General features: G+C 44.0%; 1 pseudogene; it reads left to right on the top strand.

The window, feature by feature from the left end:
- Positions 1–27,521, top strand: part of LOC141027519 (AAA-ATPase At3g28580-like) — a 142,400-nt pseudogene that overhangs the window by 66,110 nt on the left and 48,769 nt on the right.

The raw sequence follows: 27,521 nt of genomic DNA, 5'->3' as shown, positions 1-27,521 counted from the left end.
AGTTCTCCGTCTTTGTATACCGGCGTGCTACCTCCAATGCATACCCTCTACTATCCACGCCTGGCTTGAGTCCCCCAGATTGAACAATCTTCAGGTGCTTGAGTTTTACTACCTGTTTCCACGATTTGTGAAAGAAACTGTCAAACTATCGCACACATGCTCTTCATGTACGCCCTCACTACCGAAGTTCGTCTTTCGGTTTCCTGTTCTCTACGCACTGTGAACTTTGCGTGTTGCCAGTTACCAGACCATTATGTAGAGGTACTTGAACTACCACTGGTCAAGAGACTTTCGCTTGTTGAGGTTGATATATCAGATTTCTCGTTGCAAAGCATGATCAACTCTAGTTGCCCTGCACTCGAGTGCCTGCTGCTTGTTTGCAATAGAGAAAGGCATCGGATCACAATAAATTCCCCTAACCTTGTAAGCATCGGCATCCGTGGTGAGAAAGGAAAATTCATCATCGAGGATGCCCCCTCACTTCAAAGGTTCATCCACGATCTCCAGAGCAATAACATGGAGGTATTCATCGTCTCTGCACCCAAACTGGAGACATTGGGCAAATTCAGGATCTCGCTTGACTCCACAGGTCTTATGGTACTGACATTTCACAATAATTCCACCTGCATTTCCTTGAGAAAGTAGTTTCATGTCATCCAACCTTTTGTTCTAATAATTTTATGTTTTATTTTCCATGTTATGCGAAGGGTTTGGCGACGGCTAGCCTATCTACAATGCGGCAATCTGTCAAAACCTTGTTTTTGGCCATGACTTATGAAGTGGACCTGGTCATTCACTTGCTTAAGTGCCTTCCAAATCTGGAGAACTTGTTTGTTCAGGTGATGATTCTCACGCCCAATGAAAAGGTCATACCGTGCATAGTCCAGCACTCCATGCATCTCAAAAAGCTTATCTTACATTTTGTTTGCAATGGATATACCCTATGTCTCACTACTAGGAAAAGGCCTACTAGTGGCGCACCAGTTTTGCCTACTAATGGCGCACTACTGGTGCGCCACTAGCATCACGCCACTAGTATTTTTTACTAATGGCGCACCAGTGGTGCGCCATTAGTATCTGGTATACTAATGGCGCACCACTGGTGCGCCATTAGTATAGGCCATGGTGCGCCATTAGTATAGGCCACTGGTGCGCCATTAGTATAGGCCACGGTGCGCCATTAGTATTTTTGAATTTTGAAGGCGGGAAAATAGTAGTGGCGCACCGTCTAACCCCCACCGTGCGCCATTGCTATTTTTGAATTTTGAATTTGGATCTGGATCGCGATTTTTTGCCCATTTTTTGGTCGTTTTTTTGCTCGTTTTTTTTGCTTGTTTTTTTGCACGATATTATTTCAAATTTTGTTCATGTTTTTGGATCTTGTACGTTCTTTTGCCGTGTTCTTTTGCTGGAGAGGAGGAGGAGGAGGTCACCGGAGATGCGCTCGCCTACATCGCCAGAGAGGAGGAGGAGGTCGCCGGAGAGGAGTTCACCGGAGCATCGGAGAGGAGGAAGGAGAAACCATGAGGGGATGGGAGGAGAGGAGGGAGGAGGAGCTCACCGGAGAGGAGGGAGGAGGAGCTCACCGGAGAGGAGGGAGGAGAAGCTCACCGGAGAGGAGGGAGGAGGAGCTCATCGGAGAGGAGGGAGGAGAAACCGTGAGGGGAGGGGAGGGGAGGGGAGGAGAGGAGGGAGGAGGAGGTCGCCGGAGAGGAGGAGGAGGTCGCCGGAGAGGACGAGGAGGAGGTCGCCGGAGAGGAGGAGGGTAGTATGGTGGAGGAGAGAAGGGAATGTGGATGTGGTGCGCCATTAGTATTTGCACACTAATGGCGCACCAACACATGGTGCGCCATTAGTATTTAGTAAAGGCGCACCACATGTACAGTGCGCCATTAGTGTCCATATTGGCTATAGCTGTTTTTGTAGTAGTGTCTAGGCATGTTTTTATTATTATTATTATTATTATTATATATACATTCATATCTAGGGAAATGTTCGCCGAACTGATTGGGACGGGGGTCATGGAATTTATCGTTCATTTTGTCCTTCCATAGATCTTGAGTATCTTTCAACCTTTATGTGTTTTCAGGGAGGAAACGTTCCTGATGGTGCAAGAAATTTTTGGCGTCGCGAGCACCGTGCGTTTCTCAAAGAACACATCATTCATTTAAAGACAGTAACGCTGGAAGATTATGAAAAAAGCGGGAAGAACACTGAGTTTGTGAGGTTCTTTATTCTGAATGCAATGGAGCTAGAGACCATGAGGATTAAGTTTCGCTTTCCCTCAGACTTCACGCAAGAATTTTATGAACAGCAATAGAAGTTGTTCCTGTGGGAGAATAAAGTTTCCAAACGCGCCAATCTCAAGTTATCAGCATGCTGCAATCATCTGTGCTTGGATTTGAAACACAGGCGTCTTGAGTGCCTGGATTTGTCAGATCCGTTCACTTGTGCCTGCTGGACACAGGGCTGTAGTTAGTGCCTCAACCTAGTACAGTTAGATGTTGTTGCGCCAATCTGATTCTGTGTTATGTCTAAACATGGCTGAAGCCTTTTGCACCATTTTATAAGCTTGTTATAACAATGCTTTTGTGCTATGCACCCGCTGTTCTGAAAATTTGATAGTTTTATGTCACTATCATGATGCTACAAAAACATTCATGTGCGGTCGTCGACCAGGGAACAAAAACATTTGGAAGAGAAGAGGCACTGTCTTGCCTATTCTTCAAGGAACGTGCATCTAGTGCATGTAAACCAGTGCGTCTGCAGTGACCAGACGGCACTGCCTCCTTTCGTGCCAGACTGTACGTGCACATGGTTGTGGCTCTGCTTAATCTCAAACCGTGCTCCCAGCGACCTCAGACTGTACGTGCCTTTCATGTAAACGCATGTCCGTGAACGAGTTTATGTCTAAGTACAAACAATCGAGTTGGCACTGGCGTGCGTCGGCTTCAGGAGTAAGCGCGACTCTGTAGATTGTAGGTTTTATGTGTGTCGGTGCTAGTGCGGTGCTCCTATCTAACATAGGACCATGCCTTTGACAAATCAGTGCCACGTCACCAGAGGCTTGGTTCCCCATGTCTGCCAAAGCAACATCTGTGCCTTGCTAGATTACAGTAACCCATGTCTCGTGGAACGATCCAAGACGAAAGATTGCCGGATGCGCCTTGCTAGCAGCACGTTTCTTTGAAATATAAAAATATTCAGGAGATCAATATTTGATGTGTGTAGACTGTCACACACCCTCTGAAAGATTGCAAAAAATGAGATACATGCCTTTAGTCAAGTAACCATGTCCAAGCATAAACTTATACTAGACGAGTATCCCTTGCAACGTTTCAAAAGAAGGCAACTGTTAATGATCATTCTTCGAGGATTGCCTTGATCATGTTAATGATCATTCTTCGAGGATTGCCTTGATCATGTTAATGATCATTCTTCGAGGATTGCCTTGATCATCAGGAGGTCATCAGTGTTCGCAAACCCTTGCCCCAAAAGATCACAGATGACGGTTTGCATCTTCTTTCTATTCTCCTTCAGCTTATGTACCTCCTCCTTCAGAAAATCCCTGTCCATCTTTATCTCACCCTTGTCATCCTTAAGATTATGAATGGCACTTGTGAGACATCTGAATGAGCTTGACATCTTTATCAACGATACCGATGTGCTTCTTCTGCCTGTCAATCTTCATGGTAGTTACATTAGTTCTTTCCACAGCTGCAACAAGATTCTCGAGCTTAAGGTTCACTTGTTCATTATCCATTTTAAGCCTGCTTATCTCTTCATCCTTTGCTTGCCTATCATAATTGCTCTCATCTAACATCCCCCAGAGCTTGAGTAGGCACCTCTGCATAATGATAGGCCATGGGCGGTCAACCCATTCGACGACTCCACAGTTCACGCCTCTTTGCGAACAAAAAAGGAACAAAATAAACAGAGACTATTAATACACTGCTGCAGAAGCTCTGGAATATAATAAAGTTCACATATACTTGGTTTATAACCTCATTCAACTAACTATGAACCATGTTTGTGCAATGTGGCACTTCAATGGTTAGGTACCCGCAACACTAATTATGGTGCTTCGCCCACCTTGTCCGCGGAGTTATTTCATAATTGTACTTAGTTTCTTATAAGCCAGCTTGAATTAATCTAGAGCTACCTCTGCAGACAACTTATTTAGAGAGTTTTTTGAAGAATATACTGACTATTAAACAGAAGTCCCATTTGTAAACAAACATGAGAGTGTCTAGATCACTTCTTTTGTGTTCAATGATGTAAAATAAGTAGTGACCTTTACCCTTTTATGTAAAGTAAAAGGACTACACAATGTTTCCTACAATCAACCGGAAAACACAAGAAGAAATCGGTCTTATTTTGTAGACTACAAGTCCTATATCCAAATAGTTTGATTCAACAAGAAAGTAACTCGGATTTTTGAAAGTGACTAACTTTCACAGCACAGCCGTAGAACCTCCTCCCCGTGTCACTTCCTTCAAAAGCCACACACCTGAGAGGCTTGGTATCGTGGAGAACACAGTAGAGAGGACGGTCGAGCTCTTTGCCACAGAAATCATGGTCTTCGATGCTGTCAGGGTTCTCCTACAAGGACACTTGAATGTTTAGAGCTCAGATCTTTTGTTTGGAAAAAAAACCCCAGTTCAACGCTCCGCATGTAGCAGGAAATCACCTACATAGAAATCAAAATCCAGTTCAAGGAAGTTCAAGCCTTCCTTCCTCCCCTCTTGTCCAAACTTTTGGGTCGACATGGCTCGGAGGATGTGAGCAGATTTGATGCCGTAGGCGGCATCGAATTCAAGAGGAGAGAGAGGGAGAGAGAGAGACTTAGAGAGAGAGGGGAAGAGATATAGTGAGAGAGCGAGAAGGGAAATGAAAGCGAGGGACTTCGACATGGTCCGGCTCGACCAAATACTCCACCTACTCGCCAGACCCACCAACCCCCACCCCCCTCCCACGCCCCTTTTTTTGCGCTGGGATGGCAATGAGCCATTTACAATTGTCAGTAGTTTCAGCTTTGGCGAGCGAGTACACAAAATTTCTTCCCTCTCCATAATTACTCCATAAATGCATCGTTTTGTGCGTCTTCCCACCCGAGTCACTTGCTCTTCCGCTCCCCTTCTCTGGTTCCTTCCGTCTTTCTTGCTTCGTCTTCCTCACTCTACAGTCCACATAGATGGATCTACGATTCGCCCACTTGCTCTGAAATACAGTAATTTTTTTCCCCTCTGCTTAATACTTACGCGTTGCGCACTGTGTTTTTTTAGATGGATTCTTGTTGTATGTACCCTCTTAATTTTAGTTTTTGTGTCAATATCCTTCCCCTTTGAAGGGGTTCTATAGGGGAATAATCTTGGAGGACAACAGTTGATTTTTTTCAGCTAGTTCGCTGCAAGAGCTTGTAGATTTGAAGAGTTCTGTGCGTGTTCTTTCATTTTTTACAGAGACACTAACATCAATGGATATCACCATATCAGCATTCGCTCCGCTCTGTCTTACTCGTTGAAACAAGCGTGTATCAGTGATATACAATCCTTTAATTCTTTGTACCATTAGCAGAGTGTTGAAATAAATTGTCTTTACTAATTAATGAACCCGAGTCTTATATATTGTTACATCTCGCAGACAAAGATGGCGTGTGATGTTTGCAGGAACCTCAACTGTCCCGGTGTTGAATCTGATGTTGCCCAATCTTTCTTGACTGTGTCTGTGCCTCGTTGTTATGAGTCATGCCTGGTAAGTTTTGCAACCAAATCATGCGTGGCCAGTAAAAAACCTTCGTCACTGTATTTATTACAGTTATCTTTATTCAGCAGTCAGCAACCACACGTATTCCTTCAGAGCGAACTATACTGCGCATGCTTGTTTTTATTTTATAGGCCTTGATTTAATTAGAAGTTCAATTGTTTTTTATAGGTTTAATTAAATGTCATAGATGTTGCCTCTGCCCGTGCCTGAAAGCCAAGAAATTTCAAGGAAAAAAACTCTTTCATGCATTCTTTTTCTGAAATTTATATACCTTTGTCTTAATTTTACTTTTATGCAGTATGTCCCATGCTACTACCGGAACTGGGTCCTTTCTTTGATCTCTTTATGGAAAGATGAAGCTTTCGAGGATGGTTTTGAAGACGAAGATTTTGACCTTGTGTTCGGCACTACTCAGGAATTGTCTTACATGATTAAGTTTACAGATGGCAAACACAGGTCTAAGTCTCATGGATCTGGATGGGAAAAGTTGATACGTGACTATGATCGGTTTTATGGTGATATTATACAATTGGATTTGCAAGCAGAAGATTTCTTCTTTCCCATTGACTTGATGTTGAGTGAGTCTCGAGGAGGTCACAAAGCGTTTCCCAAACCTTCCGTTGGTATGTTCTGATCGTTTATCAATATTTGTTCTGGTTTAACATTTATCTATTATAATTTTACTATGGTATGCCGTTGATATTTATGTGCTTAATCTCTGTGATATAATGTATTAAATCTTTCTTTGTACTCACAATGTAGTTTAAAATTGTAATTTCCCTTTTAAAAGCCAATATTCGTTTATTTTAGTTTTAACTGCTCTATTCATTGCTTCACACATAGTGGCTAATACATGGTTGTATTTATTTAGCCCTTGAAGGCCTCTGTTTATCGGAAAGGAGCTACATAGACGAGACAGTCTACACCCGGGGAATAAAACTTTCCCAGATCGACATGGCTTGCATGATTAAACTAGTCCTAAATGCTAAACACATCCCTGCCATTACCTTTGTGCACCGTCTATGTTTCACCAGCGTTCACACATACCGTTTGGTATGTCGTTGTTTCTTTCTCTAAACCACAGTCAACATGCGTGTCTTAGTAATCTAATGCCAGAATAATTTGTTATTGTATAGAAAATCCCAGCTATTGTTACCAATGATCTTAGGATGAAGCTTGGATATTTGCCTCTCAAGGGCAGCATCAGGCTTGTACAAATTTTCAGCAGCGTTGATTTGCCTGGCACCTACTGTATACACAAAGATGGAAGGATGGCGATCACCTGGATTTGTGCTTTTGCAGATGCAGCTAGGCTGACAGTTGATTGTGTTGTACTCATCAGTATCCAGTGGCACACTGTGCTCGTGCAGGACTCGCTCTCACTTGTGATCACCGGTCTTTACAAAAAAACGGAATGACGCGATATGTGTACGGTGATGGAGGGATGGCATTACACCACATAAATTTTAACTACTATGGTATTAAGTTAAGTACCGTATGTGTGTTATTTCAAACTATGAGTGCAGTTCAAATCCTCATAGTACATACCTAATAGAACTTATCAGTTCAAATTTTTATTCAGACTATGGTACTGAAAGCAGATGCGATCCTAAACATGGTTGTCGTCGCTGTTGTTGTTGTTGTGGGTGTGTCTCTCGGTTCGGCATGTTTGCTCAGAGAGGCACTTGAACCTAGTGCAGGTTCAGTCTTGTGTTAAGAAGACTCATGGTCATGCCTCTGTGCTATGATTAGCTTAGCTGACTTTGTGCAGTAAGAGAGGCACAACCGTGAAGTTAGTGAAGGCACGGTCATATATTATAAGAGGGGACGGTCGTGCCTCCCAATTGTGATTATTTCAGCTGAGTTGTGTACTCAGATAGGCACGTTGGTCGAGCAAGCGGAGGCACGGTCCCATATTAGGAAGAAGACTTGCGGCCGTGCGTCCCATGTCAAAAAGAAGAGTTGCGATCGTGCGTCCGTGTTCAGTATGTTTGTAGTGACACGCTGCTCGGAGAGGCATGTGCGTGAATCAAGTGGAGGCATGGAGTACGAGTTGTTGCCACTGTCCGATGTCACTGTTCTCGCAACGACATCACTTAAAAAATACTACTTTTTTATAAATGGTGTTTTGCAACACCTCCGTCCTCCAAACCGTCTTTCCAGATCCACCGCACTCGTCGCTCCTAGATGGAGTCCGACGCTTCTAGTACCAAGAGGGCAAGGCTCATGCCACCGACGACGCATTCCTCTGGGTGTTTGGCGGTACCGGCGGGGACCGGTGAGGGTCCGCCCACCGGATCTGAGGAGCACGGGAAAAAAACTCGTCCGGACCGCATCAGCGATCTCCCGGACGTCATCCTAGGTGTGATCATCTCTCGTCTCCCCATCAGGGATAGCATCCGTACTCGCATCCTCGCTCGTCAATGGCATCCTTTATGGCCCACCGCTCCTCTGAATCTCGACTACCGTGAGATCCCTGCTGCTCGTCTTTTTAAGCCTCTAGAAACAGTTCATATCGAGAAAATCTTGGTGGCGCCTCCTACCTGGGAGCTCGCCCGCCAAAGGCACTTCGGAACTCGGTGCCCTCGCAAATCTGGCACTGACGATACGACCCTTCCGGAAGCCATCCTCTCCGCCCATGTGGGCGCAGTTCACCGTCTTTGCATACCGGCGTGCTACCTCCAGTCTAGACCCTCCGCCGTTGATGCCTGGTTGAAATCATCCAAAATGAACAATCTCCAGGTGCTCGAGTTCTATTACATGTTCCCAGATTTCGTGAGAGAGTGTGTTGTACGACCACTCACACACCCATCATCTGCGCCTTTTGCACCGGCGTCCTTCTCTCCGTTTGCATCCTCCCTACACACCGCCACCTTTGCTCTTTGCCAAATACCAGACAGTTACGTTCAGGCTCTTAAACTACCACTGCTCAAGAGACTTTCACTTGTGGACATTGGTATATCAGACATCTCGCTTGAAAGCATCATCCACTGTAGTTGCCCCGCACTCTGGTGCCTACTGCTTACTTGGAATATGGAAAGCCGCTGCAAAGAATAAACTCACGTAACCTTGTAAGCATTGGAATTCGCTGTGGACATGGCGAACTTGTTATAGAGGATGCCTCGTCACTTCAGCGGTTGCTTAACGATATTCTCAGCAGCAACTTGCAGATAACTGTCATGTCTGCACCTAAACTAGAGACTGTGGGCAAATTCCATGATTTTTCTCTGAATCCAAGGTCACGCGTAACCCTACAGTTATCCAGGTACCTAGTTTTCAGCTGCATTTGTCCGAGTAAACAAATTTCATGTAATAGAACCTTTTGTTCGATTTTTAAAATCGTTGTGCGTGCACCATGCAGGGTTTGCCGGCAGTCTGCCTGTCAACAGTGCTTCAAACGGTCAAGACTTTGCTCATCAAGATGTGTTTTGAAGTGGACGTGGCCGTTTCCCTAATGCAATGCTTTCGAAGCCTTGAGAACTTGTTTATCGAGGTGATGATTCTCACACACATTGAAAGCCCATAACATGCAGACTGTACTACTTCTACTGTATGTCTTAAAAGGCTTGTCTTACATTCGTCTGTAAATTGATACACCCGTGGCTAGACATGTTTTAGTATTACATACACCCGTATCTACAAAAAAATCCAATAAATACCTTACACTGGATGCTCTTTCGACAGAATCTCTGTTTTTAGAGCTTAAGCATTTTCATTCTTCATGTACATCTAGGGAGGACTCTGTTGCGGAGAAACAAATACATGGCGTCGTAAGCAACGACCGTTTGTCAAACGAGATGAATTTCGTCTGAAGACAGTAACGCTGGATGACTATGAACCCTGCCTGGTAAACATTGAATTTGTGAGATTCTTTATTCTTAGTGCAAGCAAGCTTGAGACCATGAGGTTTAACTATCGCTACCACCAAGACTTCACGGAAGAATTTTACGAAAAGCATCAAAAGGATCTTCTGTGGCACAAAAAAGCTTCTGAACGTGCTCGCCTTATATTATCAGGAGCGTGCAAGCACCGGTTCTTTTATTTAAAACTCACGCGTGTTGAATACCTGGATTTGACGGACCCATTCAGATGTGACTGCTGAACACAGAGCTGGAGTAAGTTGTCCAAGCTTGGAGGGTTATATGTTGTTGCGCCCTTTTGAACGTGCGTTTCGTCTGAACATGAACAGACAACCCTTGTAATATTTTGTACCGTCTGTAAGCTTGCCATAACAATCCTTGATTAGAAAAGTGTTGTAACTGTGCAAACGAAAGTGTTGTAACTGTGCAAACGTCAATGTTTCAGCGGAAAGACTCTGTGTATTTTACCGTCACGACACTGAGTCATTGTTAGTATAGTACCATGTTCCCACTGATAATGAAATCGTCGGTGGGAACCTTTCCAATACCGAAGCAAGTCCGTGATTGGTAGGCCAATAAAACCGTGTGTCTCGTGACATGACGGCTGTTCTTCGTCCTAAGGTCAGACTTTGTCTAGAAAGTTCACAACTGTGCTTTTCTAACTTAGTATCAAGAAGGTTGGTACACGTGCATGTAGAGCCCTTACTTCGGCGCCTTCTGCTCACACTTTTCTGCACCCAGAGAGGGTTGATGCTGAGTCAGGCATGGAGAAATGCCACGCCCGTGCGTGTAGTCACTCCCCAGCAGTGCCTCCGGCGCGTGCATCTATGTGCCTCCATAGCTGACATAAGCCGTGACTGTTAGGTGCCCGTGGAGCCAGACGCCCGCGGGTCCAGAGAGCTCACAACGGTGCCTCTCCAGCAGAGCATTCTCACCCATGCCTCTGCCACCACACTTTTGTGCAACCATTGGCTGACACTCATGCCTAAGAGGCTTCATTTCCGCGCCTCTGGTGTTTCAATACACGTGCCTCACATGACACTTGCCGTGACCCTTCTGATTGCAGAGAATACACACCCGTGCCTCCATAGCTGAGTATTCTGATCCATGCCTCTGCCACCGAAATTTTGTGCATTCAGAGGGTTGACAATCGTACGTGCCTGTAGAGGCTAGACTTCGGTGCCTCCGGAGCCTGAACCCTTGTGCCTCACGTGCCATGAGCCGTGGCTTTTACGTTCCGCTGGAGACACACTGCCCTGGATCCAGAGACTTCACAAACGTGTCTTTTCACCTGAGTGTTCGCAGGCATGCCTCTGCCACCACACTTTTGTGTATCCAGGGAGTTGATAGCTGGCTTTGTGGAGGCTTCAACGAGGTCCGTGCTTGTACAGACTGCAATTAGATGCCTCCACCGCCTGCACGCATGTGCCTCACATGACATTTGCCCCCGTGTCGTGGCGCCACACCCCCGTGTCTCTACAGACCGCGCAACCATGCGTCTCTAACTGAGTATTCGGACACATGCCTCTCCCACCAAACTTCTGTGTATCTGGATAGTTGATACCCATGCCTCGTGAAGACGCACGTCTGTCCATGCCGTGACTATTCCACCACATCTGTCGAAATCTTCTAGATTAGGTACGTATATATATTGTCTTCTTTATGGATCATAAAACCCTAACCCTTTTCCCAGATCCACCGCACAGAGACCTGCAATGGAGGCGGCACGAGCTTGGCAATGGAGATGAAGAAGCGTGCCTCTAGCAACAAGAAGACGAGGTTCGCGGCTGTACTCGTGCCCTCTAAGCTCGTTAAGAGGAGCAGCTGTGGCTCGTCCACTGGATCCGAGAACCATGTTGAGCCTGGTCCGGACCACATCAGCGATCTTCCCGACGCCATCCTTGGTGAGATCATCTCTCGTCTGCCCATAAAGGAAGGCATGCGCACACAAGTGCACGCATCTCGGTGGCGCCGCATATGGAGCACCGCACCACTCGATCTCGACTTTTGTGTGATCCTTGATACTCGTTCTTCAGATCTCTGGAAAAAATCTGTTGCCAAATCATCCGCGTTCTCCCGGGCAAGCAAATCGTCCAGGAAACATACGTCGGAACTCACTGTCGACATCTTAGTTGCAACTGCCGCGGAGAATCTGTCGCTGATGGCTTCAGTCTTCCTGTATCTATCCCCTCCGATCACAAGGGCCCGATTCACCGCCTCTGCATCCCGACAAGCTACCTCCAGTGCGAACCTTGTGGCGTCGATGAGTTGTTCCTGTCTCGGAATCTGGACCAACTCCAGGTTTTAGAGTTCTATCATATATTCCCAAAGTTCTTCTACCCAGGGCCCAGGCAAGCACGCAGAATCCCTTCTTCTATGTCGTCGCCACCGGCATCCATCTCGAGATTTCACTCGTCTCTCCACACCATCACCTTCGCCATGTGCAAACTAGAAGACAATCTTGTAGAAATGCTTTCTCCCATTGCTCAGGAGACTTTCGCTGGTGGAGGTTTATATATCGGATGTCTCCTTGCGGAAGTTCATCCACCACGGTTGCCCTGCCCTGCAGTGCCTGCTCCTTGTTTGCAACAAGAAATTCTGCTGTCTACGAATAAACTCAGCTAGGCTTGTAAGCATTGGCATTCGTTCCGACGGAGGAAAACTGATCATTGAGGATGCGCCTTCCCTCCGGAGACTGCTACATGATTCTGTAGATGCACAACTACAGATAACAGTTTTGTCCGGACCTGCGTTGGACACACTGGGAAAAATTTCTGAATTACCCAACGAAACAAATATCGTCATTGAGACTACAGTTATTCAGGTACTGCCTCTGCACGTTACTTTCACCTGCGTTATTCAAAAGCACTTGAGATCCACATCCACGAGCTAATAATATCACGTTATTTGCTCAATGAAGGGTCTCTGCATAAGTAGCCTACACGCGGTGCTGGATTCCGTCAAGACCTTGTTTATCTCACAGACATGCTTTAATCTGGATGAGATTGTTGACTTGCTGCGATGCTTTCAATGCTTGCAAAACTTGTTTATCGAGGTGATGATTTCACACACGTTGAAAGCCCACGCATAATATGCATAATATATTGGCACTAACTCTTAAGTTTGCTCTTCTCGTGTGTTTAGGGGGAGGATGGGATCAAAGAGGTATAACAAATGAATGGCGCCAAAAGCAGCGGGTGTTTCTCAATAATCACGACATTTGTTTGAGGACATTAACGCTGGAAGACTATGAAGTCACAGATGCAAACACTGAATTTGTGGCATTCTTTATTCTCAATGCTAGGATGCTACTGACCATCAGGTTTAAGTTTGGCCTGCGCAGAGATTTCACTCGTGAATTTTACAAACGGCAAGAAGAGGTACTGCAGATGGACAAAAGGGCTTCTAATTGCGTAGAGCTTAAATTAACAACAACTTGCGAGCATATGCACATGGACTTAAAAAATACAGGTGTTGAATATCTGAATTTGCCAGATCCACTCAACTGTGGATGCTGAAAACAGGTCTGGAGAGATGTACTTGCTATATTGAATGAGTGCATTGTGTAAACATGGTCAAGCAATTATGTACATGCTTTCTGTTTTCAATATCGATCATATGTTTCTGGACGCAATGATAAAAGAAATCAGCTCACACAGATGCTCAAAAATCAAACTAGTATCCTCTTGTTTATCTCAGTTGCTTGGCATGAAATTCTGTCTTTTAAAAGCAACATGTGTCCACTACAAACCTGCAACTGCTGCAACCGCGCCTCTCCGTAGGACGTCCGTGCACCCCACAGGAAACGAACATGCATAAAGAGGTTGTGAAAATCATACATCCGTGTGAACACGTCTCTGAAAACATTTGGAATGTTGTGATAATGACTTAAGGTCAGCAACGAACCTCCAATCACTTTTTAGATGTTGGGTTTCCGTTCTCATTATCATATTGAATAAAACTCATGCATCCGAAGAATTCGTCAAAGCGAAAGACTACGTGCCCCTTTTAATTGCAGACACCGTGTCCCTCCAAGAGACCGTGTCAGAAATGAACAATTCGGAAGATAGTAGCACGGTCTTGCGTCATTTAAACAGATACCCGTGCCTCTCTCAGTGAACAAGCAACTAAAAATGTTACGAAAACTGAGGCACTTCACTGGATTTTCTCCTTGCATAACCGTGCGCACCGTGGCTTCACTCCACTGTCCCTCGGAGTGGCTGTGTCATGCGAAAACAACTAAGAGAACACAACTAGGAGTGGCCGTGTCATGCGAAAACAACTAAGAGAACACAACTAGGAGTGGCCGTGTCATGCGAAAACAACTAGGAGAACACAAAAGACGTATGTGCGTCGTCCGCATGTACAACCGTGTGCCAACTGCTTAAAGACCATGCCTCTGTCAATGAACACGTCACTGAGAACATTTAGAATACACAGGCCTTTCCGTGCGTCTCATTCTTATCCTTATAGGACGATGCGCACTGTGGCTTCACGTCCCTGTCCCGCCGAGAGACCGTGCTAGGGAAAAATACTTCGGAAAACAGAAGCATGGTCGTGCATCCTGGACGTGCACAACCTGTCTCAGTGAACGCCTCACTGAGAAAATTTGGATAATAGAAACAAAGCCGTGCCTTATTTGCATGTAAGTCCGTGCGTGTTGGGGCCGTCAGTGCGTGCCTCTATGCTCCTAATAAGCCAATAGTCTTGTCTTTGCCGCTGTACAGTAGCCTCATGTCAGTGAGCAGGCGCGTATTATAACTGTTCTGTTTTGTGCCAACCCAGACCGCCCCCTCCCACTCACCCGTTGTAGAGTTCATCGTCTCTTCTCTCTCGATTCTCCCTCTAGATCCAGGGTTAGTCTATTTTCTCTTAATTTCTATGTGAATTTTTCGCTACGATCCGTTTTCCTCTCTGTTGGTTTCGTCTCTCCGTGATTGAAAGCGACGCATCTGCGCTGTTATGCTAGGAATTGCCTGCAAATTCGTTGTGATCTAGACCAAATCAACGCAGTACGAGGCCGAACCTGTACACGACCCGTAACTCTTAGGGGTGGGGTTGATTGGAAGTCAGCGTTTGTGCTTGAGAACGCTATGAGCTGCAGCGACCTGCGGCGTCCAAGTCCCAGGTGAGCGATGAACTTGGCCGAGGGAGGTTGGTAGTTTAAATTGAAGCCCGTTAGGTCTTGCAAACAACGGCAGTAGCCGGAAGTCCAAGCGAGTGGCCAGACGTTGAGGTCTATTGCTTAACCGGCCACAGGGTGCTGGAGGTCGGCGTTTGGGGTGCTGTTGACTGGGAGTCGGCGTCTGTGCTTGAAGATAGCGTTTGGGGTCCTGTACGCTGGAGGCAAGGTTAACGTTGACGGATCACCCGTTTCAAATGCCACCTAGCCACACATGTTCCGGTGGTTGGCGTCGTCAACAGTGGCGTATGGTCGCGGATGACGTTGTTGCTGGGTGCAGCTCCGACGAATTTACATATAATTTTAATGTTACAAACACTCCTTTGAGCTGCCTGATGATAGACTATTCTTTCTCCTTTTTTCTTGTCTTGTCTTGAAATATACATTTGCTAAAGCTGCTTTTAAAACCAAGCAGCAGAAATCCTTTCACTGATTGACATTCACAACCAAGATTGTGAACTGCTCTAGAAATAGTCAATACTGAATTGTGATGAATTAAGCAACCATTTTTGGAAAATAAAATGCTGATTTAGTTAAATTCATATTTCCTCTGTTATTACATATCCCATATCTACTGTTCACCTTCTAATCAAAAGCTGTGCACATGTCTTTTTAGGAAATTGCTTGTGAATGACTATTTATGTAAAAAAAACGGTTTAGCCGAATAGTTTTTCAACATAATAAAACTTTCCTTGTGTTGAGAATTTCATATAAACGTTGTTTTGCAACGTATTCCAGGGGAAACCATGTGCCGTGATATATGTACCAACTTCTTTTGCTCCGGACTGGAGTCAGGCGTTCTTCACAGCGCGATAACAGTGCATCTTCCTCGATGCTTCAAGACATGCCTGGTAAGGAGAAATGTTTGCCACCCCATGCTGCCCATCAGTTACTACCAACTAGTGTATCTTTCTGACGAAGGAAATAAAAGTTTCTACCATATTGCTTGAATGGAATGCCTACATTTAAGCATTTAATGATATGTTTTCAATTTTTTATGTACCTTGTTTTATCAAATAGCAACCTGTTGAAAACAATTGGTACATATATGATAAGCGCTATCTGTCTTGGTTATACATGCCTGGTAAGATTTATTTTTCTTGCGCAGTATGTGCCATGCTACTGCAGGCAGCAAGTCGCTTCTTCAATCTATCGGTGGAAAGAGGAAGCATTTCAAGAAGAAGTAAAACAAAGAAATCCAGTACTGATTACCAACGAGGATCTGTCATATGAGATCTACATCACCGATGAACCTAACCGGTCTAAAATTCATGGACCTGGCTGGGAAAAGTTAATTAGTGACTACGATCTTCATTATCGAGATCTAATCATCATAAACCTGGATACTGGGAGTCTGTCCATTGAGATAGATCTGAGACTCAGTGATTCTCGAGGAGGTCACAGGCCCCTCCCCAAACCATCACTAGGTAAGTGCACCAACTTCCATCCTGTTTTATCAACTACGTTTATCAGCATACTTTGGTACTCCTACCCCTAAACACTAAATTAATGACATACTTGCAGTCAAAGTTATTTTGAAAACATTTTATGCAATTCTGTTGATTATCATCCCAACTTGATCACATGCATTGAATTTAAGCATTCATTTTAAACTTAAATACCGAGTTCATTTGTTTAAAAAAATTGTTTGAAAATGAGTTATTTTTTTCCATAGCACGGCACAAAAACAAGAAGAAAACAACAAAGAAGAGGTAAAACTTCCAAACCCACTTTGCCCAAATACCGTCAGCTCATATTGTTTCATCTATCAGGTATTACAAGCACATCAAAGAGAAGAGGATGCCCATGCAAAACAGAAAGTTGATATAGAAGAGCTCTTCAGCACAAGAGCATTTCAGATGACCGATACAGGGGAGAAAGCCTCAGACACTGCACCTGGTGACACACCCAAGGCTGGTATACAAAGCAAAGAAAAAGTGGACACACAAACGGATATCCAACCACTGGCGCAAAGGTAAAATTCAACAAGAACCATTTTTCCAAAATTTATAAGAAATGTACTGCCCAGCACAACCTGTCACAGTAATACAAGAATTACAAGCAATGAATCATGCTTTTCCTTTTTCATGAAACACAGGAAAAAAACAAGGACGGTCATGCCGAAGAACACCAAGGAGTACAAACAGAACAAACCAAAAAACAAGGGCAAATGGCGACTAAAATGGTACCCAGTACGCCGACCAAAGAGCAGTCTTCACGTGAGAAACACAACCGAGAAGACATGCCACTAGCATCGAAGACCAACGAGGTAAAGCTACACGCACCTGCTCCTACAACGTTAAAACAAAAAAGTTATGCATGCACAGATGAAGTCCAAACTTTATTTACATTTTTTGATCGAACAGAAGAAAGAAACAAATGAAGCAGAAGATGTGCCTCAATAAGCGATAGAAAGTGCTGCTACCGCTCGACAATGTACAAAAACTCCAGAAGACAGAGAAGAAGTGACAGGAACGGCAAAAGAGAGTTTGAATGTAGAGGTCAAGCTACAAAACCTCTTTCTATAGCATATAAAAATATGCACCTACCAGAAAGAAACACAGACACATTTTAATTACTTTTTCGCGTTCCGACAGATGCAAGAAATAGAGGAGAGCACCAATATTCAAGACCAACAAACACAACAACACAAGGGAATGGAACAAACAGAAGATGTTCTTCCAACAACGGACAGCGTAACTGCCGTAGACCAAGTCAGAAAACCTTTGCTGTCCGAGCAAGAAATAATAGGGATGCCAATGTCGACGCAAAAGATTGAAAAGGTGAAGTGAGATAACCTGCTTTTAAGGAAATTAGATATTTGAGTGAACAAAGACACAAATGCAATCTCATTTACCTACCTCTATGTCTCAACAGCCACAAGACAAAAACGACGACACCACGGATGAACAAAACGAAAAAGATCCAGACGAGCTCCAAAAACCTCCACTCACCGAAGAAAAGCTCGAAAAGGCAGCACCGGCGGAAACGACTTAAAAGGTGAAGCTACAAAAAAACGTTCAAAGACACACTAAACATTTGAGTATTTTTCTTAGGGAACGGACACTAAACTACAATGAAAATAACGAGCATATTTAATTATTTTTTAACCACGCTTTTGCACAACAACGCAGAAACCTCAACAAGACACGCACGCAGACACAAGCAAAGAAGCAAAGGGCCACGGTGCATTGGAAGACCATGCAGCAAACATTTCAGAGAGAGAGTCAGACAACAACAAGAAAAAGGCCGCACCATCAGACAAGAAACATTGTGATGTAAAAGATGTTGCCGCCACAAACACGACGGTAAGCCAGGACGGCACTCAAACAGAACGTGAACCATTGATCATACAAAACCTGGCCACCGAAGAAGGCACAAAAGATGAAGGGATCGAACGCCTGTATAACAACGTCATGACAGCGAATAAGGACAAAGGGTAAGTTCATGTTACCACCAACGAATTATATTCTTCCTATGATTTTCTCCCTTAAACATTTTACATGTATACTTGTAAATATATATATATATATATGTTGCAGGCACGAGATTTTTATAAATACAGAGACGTCAACAGTAACAGTCAGCCTCATGGCAGAAAGCTTCGAGACTGGAAAGGCAGTGCATAGCGAAACCATGGCAGTCATGCTACAGATGTTGAAAAAGCAATTCAGGGGCACAAAGAGAAAGAATCTATCAACATACAACACCGTAAGTAAACCTCAAGTTTCAACAATGAACATCACTCTATCGATCAATCAACCTTTCTGTACAATTGACTTTACAAATCTCTTTTACGCACATGTGACAAAAAAAGCAGGCATCAATATGCATGGCCAACCACGAAGATCCATTGGAGTTCAAGAATAAAGACGAAGCACACGTCAGAGACAAGACAATGCCTAAAAGGCTTAAAAGATTCCTTGATCTGGAAGGAGAGCAACTACAAGATTTCGACATAGTAAGCACATCTCATGTTACAGATAAGAAATACAATCTCGGCACTACAATTCCGTCTAACGATCAACAAATCATGACTAAATCCAAGAAGGATCCCTTATTTATTTATTTTCCATTTTGCAGTTCTTTCTACCAGTTTGCATAGGCGGGCCTGTTCGAGAAGGAGTTGTGGGCCACTACTTCGTTGTTACAATAAACATGAAAAAAGAGCGCTTTGAACTCCTTGACTCTTTAGCCGTTGAATATCAAGGCACAATGGATTACTTCAACACAGTAACAAGCAGAGTAAAGAGGATATGGAAGCAAGCAAGCAAATTGCTCCAGCTGTCTCCAAGTAGTATTGACCATTTCGAAAAGGTCAAAATGCAGGTTCCACTTCAGGGAGGAAAGTAAGCACTACAAACCTTTCTCCTTTTCCTTACTCACTGTAACAATTAAATTATTAATGCAATCCACAAAAAACATAGGACGTTAGGACAACTTCACCTAAACTGCCCAACCATCTTTGGACAACGACAATAACCAATCATCCTTCCACCTGCAGACTCGACTGTGCGTTCTATATGTTCATGAACGCAAAGCACTACACCGACGGTGGAGAAACAGTGTACCTAACAGAAGAACAAGTCCCGGAGTTGAGGAAAAAATTCTCTATCAAATAATCAGCCAATACAGAGATACGGGCGCACTATCATTAATCAACTACACCAAAGGTTTCTCTTTCTAAAGACAACAAAGTGAAATTCTACTTATATAATTTTCAGAGACACAACAATAAGTTTTTATTTTTTATTTTAACAGATATGCTGAACTCTGAGGTCGATATGGAAGACAGTGAAATGCAACGAATACATTGTTACATAATTCAAGAAGAGATTCCCCCAACTCCCGAGCATATTGGGACGAGCGCTCAAGAGATACAAGTTATTGACATTAATGACACAAGCAGCAATGAGGAGAAACAAGATTATCATGTGAGAAGCAAGGATACCACCAAAGCGTCTGAAGAAGCACTCATGGAAGAACAAGCCTAGACAGATGCTGGTTTACAGAGGGAACAACACGCGCAGCCAGACACTGATTTACAAAAGGAAGACGAACGGAAAGATCCACCGATAGAACCAGGCAGACCACCCCCAGATAAAAAGACAGAACACATAACAGGCTCTCCTTTAGAAGGTGATAATAGGACAAAGAGCATACCAACTCGCCAACAAGAGCTTTCCAAACAGAACAAGAACCCTGTTGACGAAGATCGCAAACCAGGAACATCACCCGAGGTGAAACATGCACAAGAAGAAAAGAAGCAGAAAGAGAAGGATTTAACAGAAAAGATACTTCAACAGAGGAAACGCGATGCTGCAATCTCAGTAGAACCGAGCATCAAAAACAACAGCACACAAAAGGAAACACCAACACCTAGGCAGCCTAATGAGCAGGCGCAGTTAGGTCACGACAAGAAAAAGGCAAGGCATCTTGCAAGAGTACAGACAAGATCCCCAAAAGCCTCAACGATTCAATCATCAGAGATCAGCTTAGCAAACATAATCTCAATTAAGAGGCCATTCAAACGACCAAGCAAGGAACCTGGGAAAGTCAAGGTTGCATCACTTGTTCTAGGAGATTTCATTTACAGAGAAAAGGCCATACAACTCTATAGATATCTGATGAGCCGACAAGGACAGAGAGAATGCGCAGGGTAAGAAGATTCTCCTAGTTCCATGGAAACAAGTACAGAGAGCTACAGATTCTCTAACATCCAACTAACAATTCACTCACCTACTTCCAAACCCTCCATGCAGACAAGTGCTATATAAATATAAAAGGTCAAACAGAGAAGACTGCATTTCAGCAAAATCCTTCATGGAACAAGCAGGAAAAGAAGAAACACAGATGGGGGGCTCCATGCTAAATGCGTTATTGGAGGAATGGACATAACAAGAACAATTCAACCCAGACGACACAACTGTACTACCTGCAGGTTTCACAAATGTATGCATACCTCACCCACAAAAACACCACCGCCATTACTACGATAGAATATTTAACTAAAACCACACACTCTCTTCCTTGAAGCTGGTGCTCGGTCTCAATTATGATAACGGAGGGCTATCAGAATTCAACGAGGACGAAGCACTAAAAGGATTTGAACTCCTCGTGGGAGGTAAAGACATCCTCCATTCGAAGATGGTAAGTTCAGTATTATTACTTAGCACATGACCTATTCTCTTTGAGCTTCAACGATAAAATGAAATTCAATTTTTACATCAACCATGATCTCCTCTCTCAACGTAGATCATGATACCTCATCACACAAACAACCACTACACGCTCTATGTACTGAACAAGTACAGAGATAGCATCGACATCCTTGACTCACTGAACTACGTAAACTACGCCGATTTGTCTTGGAATCAACACCACGTGCATCGAGAAGAACTGGTACGTACTTTTTGTACATTGATTTGCTCTTTTCCTCATGATAGTATGATACTCTTAGTTTCCTCAATGCTGCACCCAAACAACAAAACCATAATGCAATAACAGATGAGAAGGATGTCCGTGCTGATGAACAAGCACCACGGACTAAAACACAAGAACGAACTAGACTGGGAAAGGATAGAAGAAAGGCCTCACAGGGTCTGCACACCAAAGCAAGAAGGAACACAATGTGGTCACTTCACGGCCCAATTTGCGAAATACTATAATGGGAAAGAAATGGTCAAGGACAGAGAGCATTTTCATGTAAGTTACCACTACATACACATCAAATAACTTGGTTTCTTTATTACCGTAATTAGTTTATTAACAATTGTGAACAACACGTAACTATAAACCATACATTTTCACATGCCTGCAGCCCAGCAAGGTCGATGCCGAATGGAAACCGGAGTACGTATACACACTCATATTCGGTAAAACCAACCAAATAAAGGACCATCAACTCCCTGGAAAACTCAAAGATTACAAACCAGAGACTACAAACCTTTTTTCACCCATGAAAGGTAATATAACTATTTTCATTTTTACCATCAGTCAACATTACTAGAACTTCAAATATTTCTTTTAGAAACAACAGCCATAATTTTTTATCTGCTTTGACAGAGCGAGACGAAAAAAACCAGCATCAATCAGAGAGCAGCAAGAAATACCCGCAACACCGGCATTCGTTTCTACACGTGGATAAGGCAAACGAGCTCTACAACATAGTCATGAGTGACACATGGCAGGATTAATTCAAAAGGTAACTTGGTTCCTTTTACACCTCAAATTAGTTAAAGTTAGGCAGCAATCACACAAATAAGAAAGGAAACTGGAAAGAACCTTAAATTCCTGTTTATCAGCTTACTTAGTTAATGACTTTCTCAACAAAAATTTCTTCTACTGCCCTGTATGTAAGAAGAAAAGTAGTATTCTCGAGAGATCAACCACAGAGCAAAAGCACAACTCTTACTGGATCAAAGCTAAAGGAAATATTTGGGCCTGCAAACAAGAAAAAACGTCAAGGAATGGAAAAGAAGGTGCTCGATGAGTTAGCAGAGGCATGGGAAAGCAGCAACCTAACTATACACAAAAGACATAGACTATTATTAGGCCCAAGCTTTGCAGAGGTAAATTTCAAAAAACAATCACAGTGATCATATAAACTCATCTTTTTCGAACTATTGTTTAATCTCTTGGTACCAATCTATTTTTTCTAACTCGTTTTTATCGTTTTTTATTTGTTGGCTGCAGCATATTCTTGGTTTAAAGGATAAAAGAAAATCTATGAAGAACTTCAGAGATGATTTCACACGAGAAAAGGATGTCTTGGTTCCTTTGTTCCTTAAGAAATGTCAATCAGAGAAGCTCAAAACAGCAAAATGGTAATAGCGTTTTCCATACAACAAAATAAAAATAAGCATTTCAAACAGAATACTATATTCTAAACTCTCCTCTAACAATAAAACTTTTTTACCATAGGTATTCATGACATTTGAAAAGGAAGACCGATACACACTATTCGTGCTCGACAGATATAGAAGGAAGCTTCAAATCATCGAACCTGAAGAAACCTCTCTTGAAGAATTAAAGAGGCAAGAATACCTGAAAAATCAACGTGATCGACACGTGCATGATGGCAAACTAATTAAGCATTGCTAACATGGAAAACAATGAGGCCATCAAAGAAAAGGAGCATAACAAATACCACAACCATAAAGACAAACTGGTAAGAATTGTAAATAACGCCATCTTTCAGTTTTACAAATTACACTACATGTCTCTCTAAAACAAAAACAAAATGCAATTCCCAGGTTCCCAGGTTTAAAGAAGTATACGAAATATTACTGGGTGAAAAATTCGAAAAGGAAAAGACTAGATGGGTTGTTGAATTTTTACAGGGCGTTCCAAAGGTGAACAAAGGTGAAACCCCGTTTGCTGTTCTAAGGTTCGCGCATCTCTTTGATGGCAACCACTTCGTCGAAGAGATAGATAATTTCGACGTAAGTTTTCACTTAAAACTCGCAATAAATCTGCTAGATATCATACAACTGCATGACCTAATACTGACGTGTTTTTTCTCCTTTTTTTCAATGAACTTTTTATAGGATGGCACGGAACAATGGAAAGCACAACAACTGTGCAAGCTACTATTTAGCGATCAGAATACAATCGAACCCAGCGAAATGGGCGATGAGATTAGAAAGATCTACGACGACATCACGGAATAAAAAGTTGTTGATAAGCGAACGAGCCTAGCTCCAGGAAACATCAGAAGACGGTTTAACCGCACATCATACTGTAATAATGAAGCAACACACTATTTTTATTGATGTAGTTCCTTGATTCTTCAGTAACCAAGCATTCGAACACAAGCCGGTGCCCCTACACACTTCACAACTATCAATCCAGGCGGTTAATGACCATGCCCCATAAAGCCCCAAGTCCGTCCCTAGACATACGTGCGTCACGTCGACACGCCGTGACTCTACATACTACTCACGCGTGACCGCCGGTGACTTTGATGTTTCACAAACATTCCCCCTCTCTGCAACCGTGTGCTGCCGAATGCACCAACCTACAGCATGAATCTGGCGTGAGTACAAACGTGACTCTCTAAATGAGTATTCAAACAAATGCATGTGGTGCCACCCACTCACGCTGTTAGAGACCTCACACCTGTGCATCCACAATGGTGCCTTCCTACCTCGGTATTAGCAAGCAAGCCTCTCCTACCACACCACCATGCATCCAGAGGGTTAAGGGCCAGTGATGCCTCTCAAAGCCCCACACCACTCCATGCCCGTGATGCCAGACACGCGTGACTCTCTAGAGGCTTCACAACCGTGACTCCCTAACTGCGTATTCGGAAGCATGCCTCTGTTATCACACTTTTGAACATCCACAGGATTGATAGCTGTTCGCAACAACAAAAACCCCACTTCCGTGCCTCTTGGGTCTTCACCTCCGTGCCTTTCGTAACTGCATCCACGTGCCTAACATGTCATGCCCCGCGACTCTTACATGGTCGCGGTACCACACCCATGTCTCTTCACAAACGTCACAACAGTGCATCTCTAACCGAGCATTCCAACACATGCCTCTAAGACCACACTATTATGCACCCACAACGTTGATGCCCCTGCATCGAGAAGTCGCAATCCCGTGCCTTGCGTACCTGGATCCAGGTGCCTCTCTCACATGACACTTGCCATGACTCTTACATGCCCCATGGTGTCGCACAACCTTGACTCTGCACACTTCCAAACCGTGACCCTGTAACTATGTATTCGGAGCTCAACTCTGCTACTCCGACCACGTGCCTCTGGATGCTTGTGATGCCTTCATTTCTGTAGAGACTTCCATTCCGTGCCTCGGCCCTTGTAGTAACACACGCCGGTGGCTCTAGAGACTGCAAACATGTGCCTCTCTAACTGTGTATTCCGACCAATACCACTCCTGCCACTCCTCAGGAAGCCACGCTTGTGTGCACAAGTAAACTGTACTCAGCGTAAAAAGACTGCTTTGTATTTTGTTGTTTTTAGAGTAAAAAGCATCATTACTACTTCAAAATCACATGATTACTGAATAAACATAGTACTTAGGAAGCTAAATAACTTGCTCAATCACATAAACAAACTACAACTTGACATAAGGAAACTTGTTTAACCTGATACAGATGACATTAGAAACTGCTTCGTTCTAACAGAAGTAAACTACGAACCTGATACAATAGAAAGGACAAGCATAAACACAAGCAACTCCACGACCAGTTTTCTATGTTTTCGTCATCACTAGTATCCGTAGTAAGGATCGTCATAATTCTTCTCTGCCTCTTTTGCACTCTCCAGACCTTCTCTGATGTTTTCAATTCTCTTCCACGACTCGTAGGTGGCGTACGCATCTATCGCTGCATACTCAATGAGGTAATTTGGCAGTGGACTGATCCCCCACGGTTTATGGTCTTAAACCCTATCAATCTTATCCTTCATCTGTTTGTAGAATGGGTGGATCACGCTCCCTGCAACATCAGCCAAAGAGTGGTACCTCGTTCTTCCCTTCAAAGGAACTCTCCATTTGCGCTGGATGTCGATGTACTTATCGGGGTTGATCTCCAAACCAGAACTTCGCAGCATCTCTTTGTCACCTTCAATACTGAAGCCGGCAAAGGTGTAGAACCTGTCCTCCTTCAGGAACGGGCGCAGGCTCTTGGGCCCGCAGGGGGGTGACACATTTAAGGTGGATCCATCAAGTATCGATCAAGTACATGCTTATATAGTACGTATAATTCATGGACGAAAAAATTTCAGAAACTGCTATGCAGAGTTCAGAAATAAAATACAAGCATAGCATGTTATTTTTATTTTTGGTATTTACACTTGAATCAATTACTTATCTACTTCTTAGCCACGTTAACACATCAATTCAAGAAACTGAACTACACTAGAACATGAAATATAGAAACTACACTAGAACAGAAAGTACACTAGAACATCAAGTTCAGAAAATAATCTCGTACATCAAATCCATAAATTAATCTAGTGCATCAAATACATAAACTGATCTGGTGAGTCAAGTTCAAAATCTATTATGCTGCATCTACTTCAGAAACTTCACTGATACATCAAGTCAATAAACCAATTTAATCAAATTTTAGGGTGAAAAGCTAATTAAACAGAAGCATGGAGAGGTTGAAAATGTAGGATGGTTCACCATTTTGTTGCCGCGGTGATGTGATATACCAAACAGAGTTCCTCCACGCATAACTGTAGAACCGCTGCCCTCTGCGGAGGTTCGTCCTCCCTGGTATACTCGACATCAACGCCGATGTACTAAGGGTACAAGCCGCAGACCCTCTTCAGGATCCTGCTGATCATCTTGTCGGCTTCCTCAGGATTGCTGGTGCATACGACATCCAGCTTTTCCTTGCCATGGATGTCAACCTCCTTGAGGTGCACTTTGTAGTCGTGCTTCTGACCGGGGACCTGAATGTCATCGACCTCGGTGCTCTGGTCGGACGTCTCACCACGGGGACGCTTGGCCGATGGTTCCTCCGCCATTATCCTCCTCCAGCGATGGCCGCCTTGACACAGAGATTGTGAGGAGATGCTAGTTGAGATGGAACGGCAATAGTGTTTTCGGGATTGAGCGGCTATGGAAGCGCAGTTGCCCTTTTGTGCCAAGGTCTGGGTCATGGAGGAGGCGGTTGGACGCGGCCTCGTCGTGGTAGTGAGGCCGGAAGACATGCGCTCGCTGTTGCTGTGCGTCGAGGCAACCGCCGAGTGGCAATGCTCGCGATTGCCGGGAAAAAGCAACCGTCAAATCGTCCGATTAAGCACGTAACAAATGTTATTGCTCGCACCTTTCCCGACGCACGCCGCTACTACCACACGACCAATGCTGCACAGACTTCACACATGTGGACCCACAACCGATACTCTCTGAGTACTATTCGCACCGATGCCTCTACTACCAAACTTCCCGATGCATCACTCTCACGTGCCCGTGGTGACACACGCTCGTAACTCTAAAGACTTCACAACCGTGACTCTCTGAGTAAGTCTTCAGATGCATGCCCCTGCCACCACACACTTGTGCATCCAGAGAGTTGATACCAGTGCCTCTATAATTCCAACGTCAGTGCCTGTAGAGCCTGGTGTTCCGTGCCTCACACGTCTATTAAGATGCTATAGCGAACAAAAAAAAGCCAGGCGACACGAATCTTGATACTAAAATCAGACCGTCGAAGATTACAGACGGTTCCATCATTTCCATCTCTCCCACCTCCACTACTCTCTTCCTTCCTCTCTTCCACAGCAAAATCTCGAAACATTTCACACTCACACAAGGTCTCCTCCTAGGTTCAGTGAACGGGCCCAAATTCCAAGTAGAGTTCCCCTTGCAAAACAACCGCCACCACGCTTTGCCAACCACCCTCCCACTTCGAGATACACACCGTCAAACGGTGCGCCCAACAACACAAAGTACCCACCCGACGACGACGAAGCAAGGACTTCAACACCGCCGGCGGAGATCACAACCAAAAAGACGAACAGGCAGAATAGACAGATGGAAGCGAGAAGCCGAACCCAAGCAATTGAATGTAAATAACAATCTATCCCATTGCATTCCATTTCCAGGGACAACAACCCCAGCCACCACAAAAAGCCGAGTTTTGCACTATCCAAAATCAACTGGTCTAAAAAATTGAAGTGCCGTACACACGACATTTAATAGAAACGCTACTGCTCCCCTCTACGGAATTTTCACCA

Source organism: Aegilops tauschii, chromosome 7 (assembly GCF_002575655.3).
Source record: "Aegilops tauschii subsp. strangulata cultivar AL8/78 chromosome 7, Aet v6.0, whole genome shotgun sequence".
Classification (NCBI taxonomy): domain Eukaryota; kingdom Viridiplantae; phylum Streptophyta; class Magnoliopsida; order Poales; family Poaceae; genus Aegilops; species Aegilops tauschii.
The sequence above is the reverse complement of the archived record's forward strand: the minus strand, read 5'-3'. Positions and strand labels throughout refer to the sequence as shown.